Source organism: Anopheles coluzzii, chromosome 3 (assembly GCF_943734685.1).
Source record: "Anopheles coluzzii chromosome 3, AcolN3, whole genome shotgun sequence".
NCBI classification, from domain to species: Eukaryota; Metazoa; Arthropoda; class Insecta; order Diptera; family Culicidae; genus Anopheles; species Anopheles coluzzii.
The window spans coordinates 82,189,626-82,207,441 of NC_064671.1; the positions used below are offsets into that span (position 1 = coordinate 82,189,626).

Genomic DNA, 17,816 nt, shown 5'->3' on the forward strand with positions numbered 1-17,816 from the left:
AGTAGACAATAGGTAGAAATATTTGGTAGATATTTTGTTGGTAAACACAAATACCCCACGCGGGTAAACTACAGCTTTGTTTAAGGTTTTTTCAAATTTTAAATAATTGTTGTAGCTAAATTAACACAAAAACAACTAATTTCTTTTCTCTTGTAGCTTAATATTTTATCAAAAATGGTTTTTGGCAATTGAGAATTGTGTCACAATATCGTCAATTTTAGTGTTGATACAATACCCAGTTTGATACTGCAGCTATCCTCATTTACAGGGTTTCTCTAGCCAGCTCCGCACCATAAACAATTCAATTCTGCAAAATAGATTTTAAATAATAATTATGGAAAATCGAATGATACAATCTAATCACGGTGTTCGAACGACAGGTCGAACGGCAGGTAAAACGGAAAATTGAACGAAGTTTCGGCATGGAAGACTTTTTTACATTGTTAGGTGTATTGGTTAGTTTAAAAGCTTTGAAACTTCGAATTACTCGAAATATCACCGTGATAAGGCTTATTGGTTGCTTTTTGTACGTGTACGACATACATTTGACGATAGATTAATTGCAATTTTACGGATAATAAATGAGGCGTTACAGTGTTGAGCTGGCTAGAGAGAAACCCTGTAATTATTGTTTTGATGCAAAAATGCTTCCTACAGTTCTTTATTTATTTTTATTTTTACTTTTTGTCTTTTAATGAACTTCATTTAGTTATCGGAAATCATTTCTATATATTTAGACATTAAAAAAATGTATGTTTTTGGGGGTAGCCTAAGAGCACGTTATATTTTAACTTTTTCTTTTAAATTGCTAGTATCTTGATTTGTTACATATTTCGCATATTTTTAAAGTAATTTTTGGATGCAATACAGTTTCAATCAAAGCATGGTTACGCATACTATTCACCAGGCAAAGGCCTGATCATCGCTAAAGTTTTAAGCTAATAGTCTTACAAGTGACCCAAAATCCGGCGAAATCCTATTGGAAGTAGTTCAATAGTACACGTGCTTCTCTGATCAAGATCGAAGCATTTCACACGAACATGATGCGTCATTTTGTTCCATAGATATCTCCGAATGTTATATTAATAGACTCTGAGCCACATCAAGAATATGACCGAAGCTTTTCATTACTTCTTTGCCATATAGTTGATAAATGCTACTAAGGCTTCTTACAGAACGGTATACGACTAAGTTAGTTACACTTTTACTACTTTCTTCATTAGTTTACCAAAATATAGAGTAACACATTCTATCGGGGATGATATGATCCACTCTTTGTGTTCCTTGATGCATTTTTTATTGCATTTCATCTTATTAAGTGTCTATCTTTTATTCATATGTAATATTCAACCTTCATACACTCTGTATAATCAACTAATTGATGTTTAATGTTCGATTTTCATGTTTGATTGAAATTACAATTGGTTGTTTACAGCATTGATTCTAGTTGAATTACATAACATTACATTTTTACAATTTATTTTTAATTTAGTTTAGCTATACATCTTTAAAATTGTACCGCATGTGACATAGAAGAAGCTCGTGGACTTTATTTAGCATGCGAACCACTGGTTGCTCTTGTCTAGCTTACTGATAACCGGTGTGAAATAGCGGAAAGTGGCTGAGTAGTAACGGAACAAAAACATTGCATAGCTTTGAGGCGTAATTTCTTATCACAAAGACGATTGATATGGATGGAGGCTGTCGTTCATGAAACTTATGCGATTATTTCGTAGTTGAAGTGTATACTAATTTCCTTTTATTGATAAATTATTTAATTAAAATGTAAGAGCTTTATTTCATACAATTTGTAACAAGATAGATCCTAAATCCAACAAACCGCTTTGCTCCAAATACACTTCACCAGGACAAAACGTCCCCGGTAAGCCATCGTTACACATGCTCAACTTAAACGCCCCTATGACATTTAAAATCTACGTGCGTTACGAAAATTAATGTCCCTTTTTTCGAACACTGGCATTAATCGCTCGGTTCGCCCACCACTCGCCGCACGACCCAAATGCTCGGAACAAACACTACATTAGTACATTAGTGGAAGTGGAAAAAGCCAGCCCTTCCCTATGCTATGACGCATTTTCCACCTTCCGAACAGATCGAACTCGCACGTCGATCCTGTCCTCCCGCAGGAGCTCGGGTAATTTACGCAAATGCGGTGAACTGAGTTGCTCGCAAAAGTTCGCTCGCTAGAAATTAATGTGCACCAACAGCGCGCGTAAGAAGGCAAGCTCGCTAGGCCGTCCAGGAATGTAAGCGAGAGGTTGTGGAGGAAAAGTTTGTCTCATTTGTTTCCCCCCCTCTCCCCCCCCCCCCCCCGTCAAAACCCAACATGTGCCCGGTGCGGTGTGGATAACGACAACCACGGGTAGTTTTCACTTCATTAATGCACGGCTGTATATTAAAGCGGATTTTAAGCTTTCATACCCGCGGCGGCCTACACACAACTGCGAAGCGAACACACGATATAGGTGGCATTAACTATTGACACCGTAAATTCCAGCCCGAACGGGGTTGAATTTCCGCGTTTTAGTTTTTGGATGGGTAGATTTTCCCCGGTGCTGCTGCTACATTCCATGGGAAGTTTCTGGCTCTGGGCTTTACCACCTTCGTCTTTCCTTTGGGGAGCAAACTTTGCTCCCGTAATTCCAACCGAACCCCGGAGAGGGGGCCGGTTCCAAGGACAGAACACGGTGGTCGCGGGGTTCACCAGTGTCGTTATTACTTCTGTGACTTAAACCAGCCGAAGGGACGGAAAAACTCGATGTGTACGTGTGTGTGTGTGTGTGTCCCTGGAACGCTAACGAAGCGAAGCGTTTTGCTCGGAAAAACGACACTCCGGTTGCTAATAAAGTTAAATTATTAATCTCATTCTTGCGATAATTTTAACCGTGTTTGTCTCGCGCGTGTATATGACGGCTTCTCCTCCATCCAGGGTCGAGGGTCCTCTCACATTGGGTTGCGGTTTTTCCCCGCCTTTGCGCGACAATGAACTGTAGCTGATCCTCATCTGCCGTGCCCGAGCCAACCGCTCCCAGTCTCAGTATCAGCAAACCGAAGAATTCCTGGTAGAGTTTGAGGAATTGCTGGTTTTTGAAATTGAGTCGAGGTTTATGTTAAATTGAAGTTTCGCTCAACGAGCTGACTGTAAACGTAATGAGGGAGGGCTTTTTCGTGTGTGGTGTGTTGTATTGTTTGATAAATATAACAAGAACCCCCCCCCCCCCCACAATCCCGCGAAGATGAGTTTAATTTCACAACCGAGCGGTTTAACGATGCACAAGGAAACCTACTCCACACTAAAATTCGACGAAGTGTAAATATGTGTTATCATTAAGGGAATGTCGGTATCACAATTTTCCCAAAAAAAGTACACTCCCAGCTTCGGGAGAGTTGGGTTTGTATTTTAATGGAAGCTACGTTGCTTTGATGCTGATCGTAAAACAATTTGAGCGTGCTTTTGAGGGCGTTGGCGATGGCTGAGAATCGTTCGATTTTACGAGCGCCCGGCCTGTCTTTCGGGATAGTAATTAGTGTTTCTTCTGCCGCTTCTTAGATGGCTTAGGATTAGGCCGAATGAGGCTGGGTGGGTGCTGGTAATTAGATATAAAATTAATCTTGTGAAAAAATTAAAAATGTACCATAGGACCAAAGCGGTTTTAAGAGGTTGTGCAAAAAAGGGCATTAAAAGTGAAAGTAATTATTTGCTGGCAGGATTGATGGTGGTGATGGAATCGTTTTTGGTGGTTATACAAGACTCGTCTTGAAGGTTTATAAGGAAGAAATAATTCCAAATCGATTTGATGCATGCAATGCTTCTCAAATAACCTTTGAAATATATTTTTATTACACTGTCCCAAGTGTATTGTGAATATTGGAGACCTGCATGTATGGTTCGTGCTCTGGAAGAAGATCTAACATAGTCTCTGATGTGCAATTCCAAGGTTAATTCTAAAATCTCTTATCACAGTCGTCTCAGTTCTGAAAGGGTTTCTTATTACAGTTCTAACTTCGCACTTCAGGCCTTAAAGGACTTCGTGGACCGTGTTGTCCTATTCCATGCGAGTAACATTGGCTAGCCCATCGAAGCCAAGGGTACATATTAAGCTGCATAATAGTGAGATCGGCACGACAGCTTGTACAACTCATCGATGTAGCGGCTACTACATTGTATGGGGGCCACAAAACAACACATGGAGCCACAAAATTTTCTGGGATCTTACTCTCAAACTCGGACAAGAGGGATTTGTCAGATTTGGACAGTGTCTATACTTTAGAGACGTACTTCATTGCTTACCTTTATTTCGTTGAACTACAGTTCGCTGTTCTCTATCACCTCTGCGATAGGCTTCAGTTGCAAAGTAGGACTGGTATGCCAACGGTTTCAGTCTCATTAGCATATAGCAGGAACTGGGTAGAATTGCATAAGATGGTTCTCAACCTTCGTATTTCTGATGGCCTGATCTAGGTGTAGGAGAGAGGCAAGAGAATTTAATAATTTTATAAGCCTAGAAATTTCCCCAAGTACAGTCGTCTACTCGTATATCTTACTAATATGCTATGTCATGGGTTGAAGCCTCGTATGGATCGTGCCATCTAGACTGACCTGAGGACTGTCTATCCTGCTATGAGTAATCAAAAAGTCAGTGATAGCCAAATCAAGTAGTGGTACAAGGCAAAGGCTGTAGCGTCAAAGAACTGAAAAACTTTTTGCCTGGCTTATATCATTAATTCGGATATCTGATAGGTATTCAATACAGTGGAACGTCGATTATCCGGGCAGCTCGGGACCGGGCGGTTGCCGGTTAATCGATTTGCACGGATAATGGTCCAAGAAATGTCAAATTCATATGAAAATTAAAAAATCCACTAATTTTATGATTAATTCACCTTGAATCAATCAATAAATCGTTAGTAGAATATTATTTTAATCAATAACTATAGGTTTAACAACTGTTCATGAACAAAAATAAATTTCGAAAACACCACTAGACACTACAGAGCTGCACAAAAAACTGGTTGCCCACTTGACTATCGCAGCAAATGTTCGATGTACGTTTGAACAGCTGTCACATTTATGCGCACGGTTAAGCCGCCCGCCGGTTAATCCGCCCCCGGATAATCGACGTTCTACTGTAGTTGTAGACATGACTTTAAGAAGTTCTTGACACTTGCCGTTTGAACATAGTTTGACAATTACAACCGCATACTGTAGTAGCCCTCAAGATAAAAATTGAAAGTTATCAATTAAAAGTTCTCAGAAGAGAACACTTTGCTTTCTTAACTCATCAGTCCTCTTCGGGTGTTTCAAACCTAATAGTGTTGTCATTCAACTTAAGATTAATGATTTCCCTACATGAATGCCCGAGAGGGATTAGAATCTTGCTCCAAACCGTCAACCAATCCATCAAGATCACTATTGTTGTTTTTAAACTGATAAGAGCAGAGTAGCTTTAGTTTACTTCTGGACAAGTTATTTTCGAGTTTTAATCGAGCTTTCAAACTGCTGATAAGCTTGATTCCATGGCAAAAAAAAAATAATGCCATTAATAAATAAAACTTTATTGCGACTAATTAAGGGGCATTTATTTTCCTTTTTGTTTAAAATGTCGCAAATAAATGTGCAAAAAAATAAAAAACATTCAAAGTCAATGTTCGGCTCCGACCGTGACTCCACGCGCATGGTGAAAGACTGTAAACAACAGCAGCTAGCGATCCCCTGCTGCCTGCCTCCTTTCTTCCGTGTTCCGGGCTATGTGGCGGGTTGTCAATGAAGCGATTGTTGTTTTGTTTAAACCAAATCTCAAGAGCCTCTTGCCACCAGCACACAAAGCAGCACGCGCTACTGCGCAATTTTTTCGGCTATCGCCCGACCGGGCGATTGAAAGCGAATGCAAACGGGCCGCGCCCGCGATCATGCCACGGCGCGTAAGGGCAGGAGGCTTGTCATCGTCGCGCCGGCTCGTGGGCTTATCGGTTGTGCCTTCTTCCTGGTTCCCGCGGTTTTCTAATTATTCCGGCATGTGCGCGCGTGTACATACCTCCAAATCGCCGGTTTTTTGCCTTTATATTGTTGTCAAAGTCAACCTTTTTTGTGTGCAATTGTGAATGGTGTTCATGTGTTCCCCTTAATCGATACACAAATGCTTCGATACACACCCTTTTGATTCCCCTTTACTCTCGAACCATGGACGCATACGCTATCTGCCGCCCAACCCGATGATGATGTAGGCAAGGCAATCACAAAATTCGCAAATTGTTATGATATTTGCCCAACTACCCCACCACCACCACCACTACCACCCTTCGAGAACTGGCAATTCAATCTTGATGGAACCGGTTGGTCCATCAGTGTGCAACAAGTAAGAACCGGGAGAGGGTGAGAAAGGGCAGTTGTTGTTGTTTGTCAAATGGTTCAATGGTGGACGGCACGAGAAGTGCCCGTTCTTTCGCGCAATCTCTTGCGCTTTTTTGTTGTTGTTGTTGTTGTTGTTGTTTCTATACGCTGTTGTCTCTTCTCGCGCGACCAAACAAACACACCCATGCACACATCATAATTCGCGATTAGATAAAGCGCCCGCAGGGACGGAGGCGTGTATGAGTTAGAACGCAAGAGAGTGGGACAGAGAGTGTTGTGAGTGATCCGCGAACTGCGCACCACTTTGACCCAGTTTTGGGTGGTGTGGGGGGATCTCGTGTGGGGATTCGTTTGTGCAGTAGAATCAGCATTGAGGGCTAATGCGGGGTAAGTACACCCAGGCAGGGCACACAGGAGGGGTGATTTATTCGCGAACCGCGAGCGCTCGCGCCCGTGCCTCTTTCTGTGTGTATGCCGGTTGCGTATTTAAATTGAGTCCAATCGCGCGTTCTGTTTGTTGTTTCTGTTTTTTTGCTTCATTTCTTCTCTTGTCGTTTTTTTCTTCTTCTGCTGTTATTGCCGCTTTGTTGTTCGTTAGCTCATGACCAACTCAACGCCGGGGCGATTAACGTTGGTGTGTGAGATATTAAATATGCGCTTTATTACCATTTGCTGTTAGGATGAGGACGTGGGGAAGCATTGTTAATTGAAGGGAATTAAGATAAGTGAGTGATTAGAACTCTTTGGCTGTCTTTATGTGCCATTTCGTTTGCTGTTGTTGTGAAGATGCATTGTATATGGTTTGTTTGACAGCTCTGTTATCTTAACGATATAACGATCTTAACGAAATATTTCTCAAGCTATTGAGAAAACACTGCTTATTTCTTCCAGTTTTTGTTGAAATGGTGCACAATTTCTCAAAACACGGTTATTTGATAAAATTCGAAGATTTTCAGGAATTGAGAAATATTAAAAAATAAAGTTTTAGAAGTAATTAATTGACAACGCTTAATCTCCCACCGTGAAATAGTATTTTGATAATGTATTATTAGCTAGCTTTGATGATCTTATTGGTATTCGCGGATAGAAGAAATTAGAAGCTTATATACTCAGCGATGAAGGGTAAAAACACATATTCTAATAAGACCGTAAAACGTCTCATATTAATGCGTGGAGAGGTTAATGGAAATGGAAAAGTGTGTGCGATAAACTAACCATAACCGAATTCAATCAAAATTAGAATTTAACTTTGGTCCTGAACGTTTTGGATACGATCGAACACCATTGTAGTGGATTAAAATAAGGGATAATAGCATATTTACTTGTAGTCTATCATAACTCAAATATTTGAATAAATTGTAATCAAGTATTATACATTCATAGTAAGGCATTCATTTATAAACAATAATCCATATTTCCATAAAAATGTTTAATATAGGTATGAAATTCGATGTCCACAAATTCATTTAGCAAGTCGCACAACCTAACAGTATGCCATTTATGAGCTAAAATCGCGAATAAATCCAGCCTCTCATCTCATGTAAGAGATTGTTTAGCCCATGAGTGCATAAAACAGACATTAACTACAGTTGTTAAGCCAAATAAAACGATGAATTTATATCTGCAATTTTTGAAAAATTTCAACTTTATCAATTCCACTATTTCAAGATTTGAGTATCTTGTCGTTCACGTTTATATGAAATTGTAATACTCAATATACACATTAATGTAGATTGATGTACAACTTCTTGTGAACATGTGCGAAAACGAATCAAATACTTATTATTACGTTAAATTGTCCAACATTGAATTTCGAAAAAAGTGAAAGTGTAAGTGTCATTTGCTAATATTCGCTATCTGTTCATAGTATTTGTTGGTATAATTTAGAGAAACTTTGGTTCGTGTGGAACTCTTTTGCCTGTAAATCTGTTCATAGCTCCCTGTGATATTCTCAATAAGGAAATATATTCCAACCCATAAGAAAGGTGTACCAACTGTACCAGGCGAAGTGACACGTGTTTAATATGTAAAACCAGAATCATGTCTTTCTACACCTTAGAATGTCCTCGCAAGTGAAAACAAACACAACTGTAACATTGTGCTAAGGCGCAATCTTTCTCGAGCATTATTAATAATGTTGTTGTTTGTCCACTTCCTCGCAAACCGTAAACAGAGCACGTCACAGACATTCAACAGCGTTTCTCAGCGCAACAGCAGCAGCAACAGCAATACCTGGTCACAATTATTCCCATTTCCTCCCAGAAGAATTAATCCGCCCGCTACCCACCCAACGCCCGGAGCCCCCATTTTGAGAATCTTCCTTCAACGGGGTTGTTTTGTTAAAAATAGACCGGTTGAAATAAATTGATAAAAAGCGTCTATTTATTAAACTGTTTACTACGCGCGACCCCCGTGTATCGCCGTGCCCACCGAATGCCGGAATGTGGGAAAGCGAAATGGCAAATTTAAACGGCACTGCGTTTGTATGGGTGTGTTGTGTGTGTGTGTGTCAGCCCCTCCACAAGGGCTCCCCGGTTTGGCATGGTTACGGCGGGGCGATGGGGTGTCCGTCCACCTCTTGAGCGATGATGATGACGGTCATGATGGTGATGATGCTTGTTTACCTCCTTCTCGCGAGTGCTGACTCTATGAGATTGAGAAAGGGGTATGCGAGTAGAGGTGGTGCAGGTCCCCGAGAGGGGAAGGGAACAGGAACAGAATGAGCGATGATGGAGTTGATTCTATCGCTCACTCTCTCTTTCTCGGAGCTGCGTTTGTGTGGGTAATTTAAGCCGGACACTAGCAGCCATTTGGGGCCGGTTGTTTTCGCGCATTTACGCCCTGTTTTTGCTGTTGTTTTTGCGCTCGCTTTACGTTTCGTTTTGCCTTCCTGCTTTCTTATTAGTTAAGGGTGTGTTTCAGTTGTTTTTGCACGAAGACAGACAGAGAGAGAGAGAGAGGGAGAGTATGCATTGATGGAGGAACTGAGTCTAGCGCGAGTTCGGCACACGATGGACGATGTGGGGCTTGTCACGTATACGTACGTCCGTACAGTAACGGACGGGTGACAATCGTAGTAGCCAAGAGTTGTGACAGAAGTGTCCAAACGTCTTGGAGCACGAGTGCGTATGGACTAAGAAAGAGAGAAAGAGAGAGAGAGAGAGCGAGAAAGCGTGCTTCGTGCTGGTGATTATCAAAACAACACTTTGGCAAAACAGTCGAGATAGCTTGGCGTCAAGGTCGTTGCTTTTGGGGTGTGTTGTTTTTATTCTCTGTACGATGGTTAGAGGGGGGTTTATGCGGGGATGACACTGCGAGATATTCTCGGGGTAATGGAAGATAAATGTTGTTTGCACGCTATAATCGAAATGGAATGCTTTTTTTTTTCTCCTACTCCTTTTTTAAAATACACAGACACAGACAGAAGGTCTATAAACCTTCCCTAATTGCGGTGGAGTGTTGGAACCCCATACCTGTGTCTTTTCTGCAATTGTCGCGAAACCGAAGCCAAAAAAAAAATTGCTACTCACAAGCAGCGCACGCAGGAAGCAACCAATTTGCCGATCGCTCTTCGGCCGCTTTCCTTCATCTCAAGCGCGCTGGAATGTATCGGGAAAAGCAGGCGCAGCAAAAGGATTTAAGTTCGCAGCAACGGCGTAGCAAAGCTGAAGTAGTAGTAGGCTGCGGTATACACATGTATGGCGATGTGTGTGCGTGTATGCTGTCTGTGGTACATGGAGAGTCCCGTGTTTGCACAGGAAATTGAATGGCAAATATTGTGACAGTGAAGTGGGAAAAGCTTGGATAAAAGATGCTGCCGGCACGGAGCGAGGATGGACAGAGGGAGGAAGAAAAGAGTGGTGTAGAAAAAATGTGGCGCGGAAAAACAAGAGCGAAGAGAGAAGCGCCTGTGTTTGTTTTGCAAAAAAAAAGTCATTCGGGGTGAGTCGGTTTTTGCTGTCTGTGTCGCAACGGCGGTTACATAAAGTATGAAAATATTTCCTTTTTCCTCCTCCCCCGTACACAGTGATGGGATTGATGGAGAGGAAACGGCGTCATGGCACACATGGCTTCAATCACATGGAATTGGGATGAGGAATTGACCAACCCGAGAGAAAGGGCATGGGAAAAGGAAAGGGGGAAAGAATAGGTACGTTGACATTATATTCTCTTATCACTTTTATTTATTGAGCGTATATTCTTATCAATGGTTTTTGATCAATGGAGTGACGGAAACGGGTTGGCGAATGCCTTTGCGGCGACCAAAGCTATTTGTCCCTTTTTATTTTGGAGAAAAGCATGAAGAAAAACGGGAACGTTTAAATTGAAACATTCACAAGAAGATGGGAATTGTCATTTATTTTCATTACCATTTTTTGGGGCATGTTTGTGATTGTTTCCGTTGTGTGAAATGTGAGTTGTTTCATCCCACCCTAAATTTCATCCCGGTTTTGAATTGTTTTAATGGTGTGTGAGGCTTTTAAATTTTATTGCAACTTGCTCCCACGTCGATCGTTATCTAGGAGCGCTCCTACCCCTTCCCACAAAAACAGGAAGGAAAATCGATTTTTCTTTCCTTTATCTACCGTTTGTAGATTTTTTTTACAAACCTTTACATCAAGATTTGCTATTACTTCCCTCTTTTTTGTGCGGCGAACACGGCGGACACTACAAAGGAGCGTTTTGTGCGAGGAGCACAGCAATTTGGGCTCACGCGAGCTCCAGCGTCCAAAGCATAAAGTGGAATTTCTGTTGGTCGATTGTTTCTAGGAAAGCAGTACGGTCGCTTGCCCGCGCGTGTAAATAACCGTTTCTTTGTTTGAGCAAGCAAGCAAACCACCACTGACTTGTAGGTGGTCGGGTCGTTTTCCACATGGAGACGCTTGGTGGCTCGTAACAATGGATGAGCGGGACCGGATGGATAGGGTAGAAGATGTTTCATTATCTTCCGCACAGTAGGGTTTTGGTTACTCGATACATTTTTGGTGGTCAGTTCTTGTTCGAAGTATGTTGCTGCACAGTTGAACCTGCTAATGAGCTGTACGGGGAGAAAATTGACGGTGAATGATTTAATAAAGTTAATATACCTCATCGAATAGCTTCTAGGGGTATATTGCTTCATCGTTTTAAAGCGTTAGTCAAATTCTATCATATGTCACTCTCAACTAGTATTTTAGTCCTAAAAAACTAAAATAATAATAATAATAATAATAATAATAATAATAATAATAATACTAATAATAATCACATTTACCTTACCCATGGATGCATGGGGGTATGGGGCTACAGCATCAGTTTAAGGACTTCTATAAATTCAGGCAGAGGATCAGTGCCAGGCTCGGGATGAGTTCAATATCAGTGCCATTACTGGTGTGGATTCGGTATCAGTCTCTTTAAATTTAATACCAACATACCTCACAATTGCGTTGCGGAGCCCTGTAAGAAAATCAAATAAATTTGTAAAAGCAAACGCTAATACATAAAAAACAACAAACAAACCCTTTTTCAAACAAAGTAATAACCTATCAAAGTATAAAAAAAGTAAACAACAAAAAGAAAGATACAAGAAGCTTAACACATGCATTAGTTTATATTTAACGATTGAAAAGATAATTAGAAAGTGAAACGAAAATGTCACTTGATACTGCAAATATGCAAATAATTAATATAATTAACATCATCGTTAAAAGAAACGAAAGAAAGAAGTGATGAGAAACATTCAATAACTTATAAGAAAGGAGAAAAAAAGTAAAAATCAACCTTTTGCAGCGTAAAAAATAGAGCAGAATAATTTTCCAAATGAAATCTTTCAAAAAAGTAAGTTTAAAGTTGTAATGAAAAATCAAATAAAATCAAATTACGCAAGGAAATCAAAGCGAGAGCTATCCCAAAGCATTTATAAGCATAAATAACATATTTTGAATGACACAGTAAACAGATAGACTTAACTTAAAGTGAACGAAAAGAATAAAAAAGCAAGAAAGAAAAGCGAATAGCAAAACCAGATAAATTAATAAATAAATAAATAAATAAATAAATAAATAAAACTGCGAAAGTTTATGAAAACTAACAGAATATTAATATCAATATGTTTGTGCGATGTAACCATGAAACTACAGCAGTAAAGTAAAATAGAAAAATAACAACTTAACAACAACAACTTTATTATAAAAAAATAAATCCAAAAACTATGTATGACAATCAACAAAATGGAAAACTCGCACATGGCTCAACAGAAGATCCATTACCTTCTAACATACAATCATGCACAACTTCTTCGCAGAGCGACAAAAAAAAAACATGCCGGACAAGCTTACACACACGCGCGCGCTCACACGTCAGAACATGCATGCTGGGCATGGCGAGAGCGTTAAAAGCTCGAATATGTCACCATAAACGGGCATCACCGTGCGGTGGAAAAATGTAATCTCATCTCATTTCCACCGCAAACGATGTATCACATGATCATGTCCTTGTGTGTGTGTGTGTGTGTGTGGCCCTCCAGTGCAACGATGATACGGATTCTGCCGCTTGCCGGGTACGGTGGTGGTACACATTAATCGCTTTGATGGGCCGGGGAAAGGAGAAAGACGACGTGCCGGCGATGTTGATGTGAAATGAGTTTTGACTCGTTTTGCGTATCGTTCGGGATGATGCTCTTCTGCCAGAATTCCCTTCCCTAGCCTGGAGTGGAATGTTTTGCAGCGCCATGCAGCTCTCATCACCACCGTGGTGTGTGACGACGTGTTTTGAGATAGAGATGAGCATCGCGTCATTTTTTCTTCCTTCTTCTTGTCGGCTCCATATTTGATGGAATGTTGGATAGAAATAATTCACAAAAAAAAGAATGAAAAAAATGGCACACATAATGGATGGGGATGAAACCATAAATTGATGACAGATTCATGACGCGGCCGCGCGCTGCTGTAAAGTAGCAGGTTTTGCCAAGGGTTTGTCTAATGATAGACGAGCCTGGCTTGCAGTAAACGAGCGCAAGCGAAAGTGATCAAACGATCATAGAGGCAGCTCGCTGCTAATCTCGCATGGGAAATAGATTGTTAAGCGGATTTGTGTGCAGTTTTGGTTAATGTTTTGGTAATTTACAGCGCGCGGAAGTGAGAGCAAGGGAAGCCAGCACTCATGCAATGTTGGTTTAACACTTTCAAAAGATAGAACGAAATGACACTTTAAATTGGATTTTTAAATGAAAATTCATAGCAAAATGAAACAAAATATCATAAACATTCAAAAGCGTAGGGGAAAATGTAACAGCATACAAAATAAATAAAATTATATAGGACTCATCTTTAAAGTAAACTATAGATATTCAAATAATGGGAAACAGTTCATAAAAATTATACTTCCTACAAACTGCATCTGTACATTATTAACTTAATCGTTAGTTTTTTTTAAATTATTTTTATCTTTTCCTTAAGTTGTATAAACACTCTAATTTCTACACCAACTAACTACTGTTGGCAGCAATTCGTCTTGTATGTTGCTGTATCATTGTATTAAAACTTACCCTTTACGAAAGCTGCTGCTCTTTAGAGACAGAACCGTGCATCGTCGTTACTTATATATAAAAAGAAAAGTTTCATTCGCATGGCAGCGGTGGGATTCGAACCCACGCCACCGAAGTGACTGGTGCCTTAAACCAGCGCCTTAGACCGCTCGGCCACGCTACCTCGGTGCGTGTGGTGCGTCTATAATCGATCCGCAGCATCGTGCCGTTTCGTCTTTGTGTGAGCGTCTTACGCGCATAACTAACCCCCCCACCGGCCGGAGTAGCATTCTTCATCCCTCTATTACATCGCTTAGAACAGTTCTTCGTCAAACATTCGGGTGGAAGTAAATGCCCTCATACACACACACACACATTCAACTTTAAAGCTATCTGCCCCAACGTTCTGCGCTTGATACGGTCGCGGTTCGGTACTTCGAAGTTGTTTGTTTCAACCAGCGGTTGGAATGCTGGAGCAAGCACACACGTACAAACAAACACTTGCCCCTCCCTTACGTGGACCCACACACCCGGTACGGCATCATTACACGTAACACCAGGCGACGAGCGGACCCCCGAGGGGGGGATGGTAGTGTTTATCAATAAACAAGCACTCCAATTATCGAAGATTCTCGCCCGCGTGTGGATTAAACAACGGAACACGTTGAAAACTTGCACTTTGTGCGTGTGTTTGTATGAAGCTGAGAATGATTGAATATGCTCTATAGGGTGTAAAAGAGAGAGAGAGAGAGACAGCGTGAAGTATTATGTATACAGCACGAGCAGCATGGACCACACAGTAGATGATGTTTAACTAAGCTCTTATCGCCCGTCCCCGGTGGTGGACGATGTTGTCCAGCCAAAAGGGAGGGACGGAAGAAAGAAGCTCTCCAAACACCCCCTCTCCTTCCCAAGATAGCCATTATGCAAGTTGGTTCCACCACGTGCTGTACCATTTGCGCTTATCTGCACTTGATTCTATGCCGTTCTGTTCTGTTCGGGTTCCGTTTGTTGTTCTCTTCCGCAATTATGTACACAAACACACACACATCCACCCACCCGGCACTGATAAATGGCTCAATGTAAGGCCATAGGCATCTCTTCTATCCAGTTCTCTCTCGCTGTATCTCTCTTTCCCTCTAGTGTAAACGATCTCCTGCCCAATTAAAGCACAAAGTTTGTTGATGTGTAAGCAGCAGCAGCATCATCGGCGCAAAACGTGCTGCACCGGCATTATTGCATAATTTCGAATGCCAGCGCGCAGCGTGTTCGATACCATTTCTCTGTATGGATCTGCGGACATTCGAAACCGCCGGATTATTGGGTGGGATGGGGATGGAAGATGCAATGCAAATAGGTAAAATGCATAATGAAGTCATTTTCAATCGTAATGCACAACAACATGGCGCATCACAAAGTTCACTCGAGAGGGCAAAGGGGGGGTGTTTGGTTCGTACATCCTCGTTTTACAGCATTTTTTTGTTTTGTTTTTTTTTTTTGCATAGGTAATGATAATATTGAAAATGTTGTATTTGTGTACGTGGACGTTGAGGTTAATGATAATCACGGTTCGCACCACAATCGCGTTGATCGGGCGAGCGTTAAAAGCAGAGACTTAATTTATTTACCGGTGCGCTGGAAACATCATCATTTCAAACGGGGCCAGCTTTTGTGCTACTATTGAGTTTAAAGTGGGTGTAATTGCGTGTCTGCAATATGAGAAGTTTAGTGGTTGTTTATATGCTTGCTCTTAACAGTACATGAGATTTAAATTTAAATCATTTCAATATTGCAGGCACTTTTGATGTGCTGTATTGATGTTGTTTTGTATATTTCATGCAGTATTTTTAAATTAATGTTTTTTCTTATGAAATTATGTGGTAAGTCGTATGATGTATTATATTTGCCATTTACATCCACTTATTCGATTTTGGCACAGTGAATTCTATAATTCTGTTGAAAAATTAAATTCCACGCAGGAATTTGTTCACTCACTTAGAAAAAAGAAAAGAATAAGAAGCACAATCGAACGCACAAAAAAGAGATAAACAGAAGGTAGGACAATAGAAAACAAACAAACAAAAAAGAGAGTGTAGAAAGCACAAATCCAATCAAATGAACAGAGGTTTTAAGAAATTGAAATTAATTAGCTCACAATGTAAATTGCCAAACAAAAATATAAAACTCTCTTGGAAAAAAGGAGAAAAAAAAGAAGTACAATTGAACACACAACAAAGAGATAAACAGAAAGAAAGACAATAGAAAAAAACAAACAAACAAAAACAAAACAATAACAACAAAAACAACAAAAACAGAGAGTGTAGAAAGAACAAATCCAACCAAATCATCAGAGGTTTTAAGAAATCGAAATTAATTGACTCACAATGGGTAAATGGCAAAAGAAAAACTATTTTAACTATTTAAATCGAGTAAATTGCGTGTATTTCGTGTGTTGTAAATTATCTTCGTTTAAATGTTATCGTTCTATGTTTATATTTTGTTCGTTTTTCGTTCTTATGTATCTATTTTGCTTCGCATTCCGTTACTCGCATTGTCAACTGTTTTTATTTGTTATGGTCATTGTTTCTAAAATGTCTTATTTGATTTCGTTTAACATTCATTATTTATCTCCTTAAGTTTTAAATTTTTTTAAACTTTTATTTAAAGATTCTTCAAAAATTTTGATTATTTGACTCATGTTTCAAGTGTTTTGATGAAATCTCTTGTCGATATGTTTGTTCAATCTTGTTGGCTAGTAAAATACCTCAAATATCTTATCTTACTCTGTTAAACTTCAACATGCTGCAACTTGTTTCATTTGCCAACACACATAACAACGATCGCGCAATGGTGAACCGTGGAACAACAGCGGCTAATCCCTTTTGCGTGATTGCAGTCTTTCATTTAAATAAACGTGCTCTCTCATGTCCGATCGGATTAAGGTGGCGTGAGCATCGGCCAACGAGAACACATAGCACTGCGTCATCATCACTCAGGGGGGCGCACATCATTCGGCGTACGATGATAATCCTCCTGCATGCATGCTGCTGCAAAACATCCCCCCACCGTCTTTAGCCTTCCCCTCGCAATAGGTAAGATAATCCTGCCAAAACGAATCGAATTCTTCCCGCACAATGAGGGACTGGGGCTGAGAGGTATCTCGCGCGTGCATTAAAACCAAAAGCCCTCTTCCCCTCTCTTCCTCCCCGACACCGTAGTGTTTGGAAAACAAAACGGTACGAAAAATAATGAAATTACCGGAGTTCAATTTTCATCGCATCATGCCCTGCTTTCCTCTGGGAGGGAGAGGGGGGTGGGGGGGGGGACAAAACAACAGCGCGATGCGCTTTTGTGTGCCACAACAAAAGCTCCATTGTGTTATGTATGTGTTGGGGCAGCACAGCACGCCATTATTGTTGGTCGTCCCATCCCCGTAGCCGTGGACACACATGCGCTCAAAACACGTGCAAAATGAGCGGTCGCGCGCGATAATGGTTGGGGCGGATGGATTTCGCGATGAATTTAAATAAGCGATTAATTGTGATACAAATTCGCTGTGCGCCGTTGCGCCGTCATCCCACACCCCAAATCACAGAGCCCAACGGGAGAATACAACAACTCGGGGAATGGGCAACTCTCAACTGTCAAAGCAAACTTGACAGCTGCTGTATGGTGGAGCAAGGTGTGTTTATTAAGGAGGTGAATTGTTAGCGCGTTTTCCGGGCGCCATCATTGAGTATTGTTATGTCAAATCGCATACAATTTTCTATACCCCTCTCCAGCCCTCCCCGATTTTAATACCGGAGCCCCCAGTATTGTTATGTCAAGTCGTGAAATGTCAATTTGCTCTGAAGCACTTCACCTCCTAATATCCATACACCTTGATGGTGGAGCTGCTGGGACAGAAAGTGCATGGAGATGAAATTAGATCATCTAGCT

The 17,816-nt window shown here is 40.8% G+C and overlaps 1 non-coding gene across 1 annotated transcript; it reads right to left on the bottom strand.

Moving 5' to 3' along the window:
- Positions 1–13,979: 13,979 nt before the first annotated feature.
- Positions 13,980–14,061, bottom strand: Trnal-aag (transfer RNA leucine (anticodon AAG)). Its single transcript has one exon. It is a non-coding gene; the product is annotated as a tRNA-Leu (tRNA).
- Between the last annotated feature and the right edge of the window lie 3,755 nt (positions 14,062–17,816).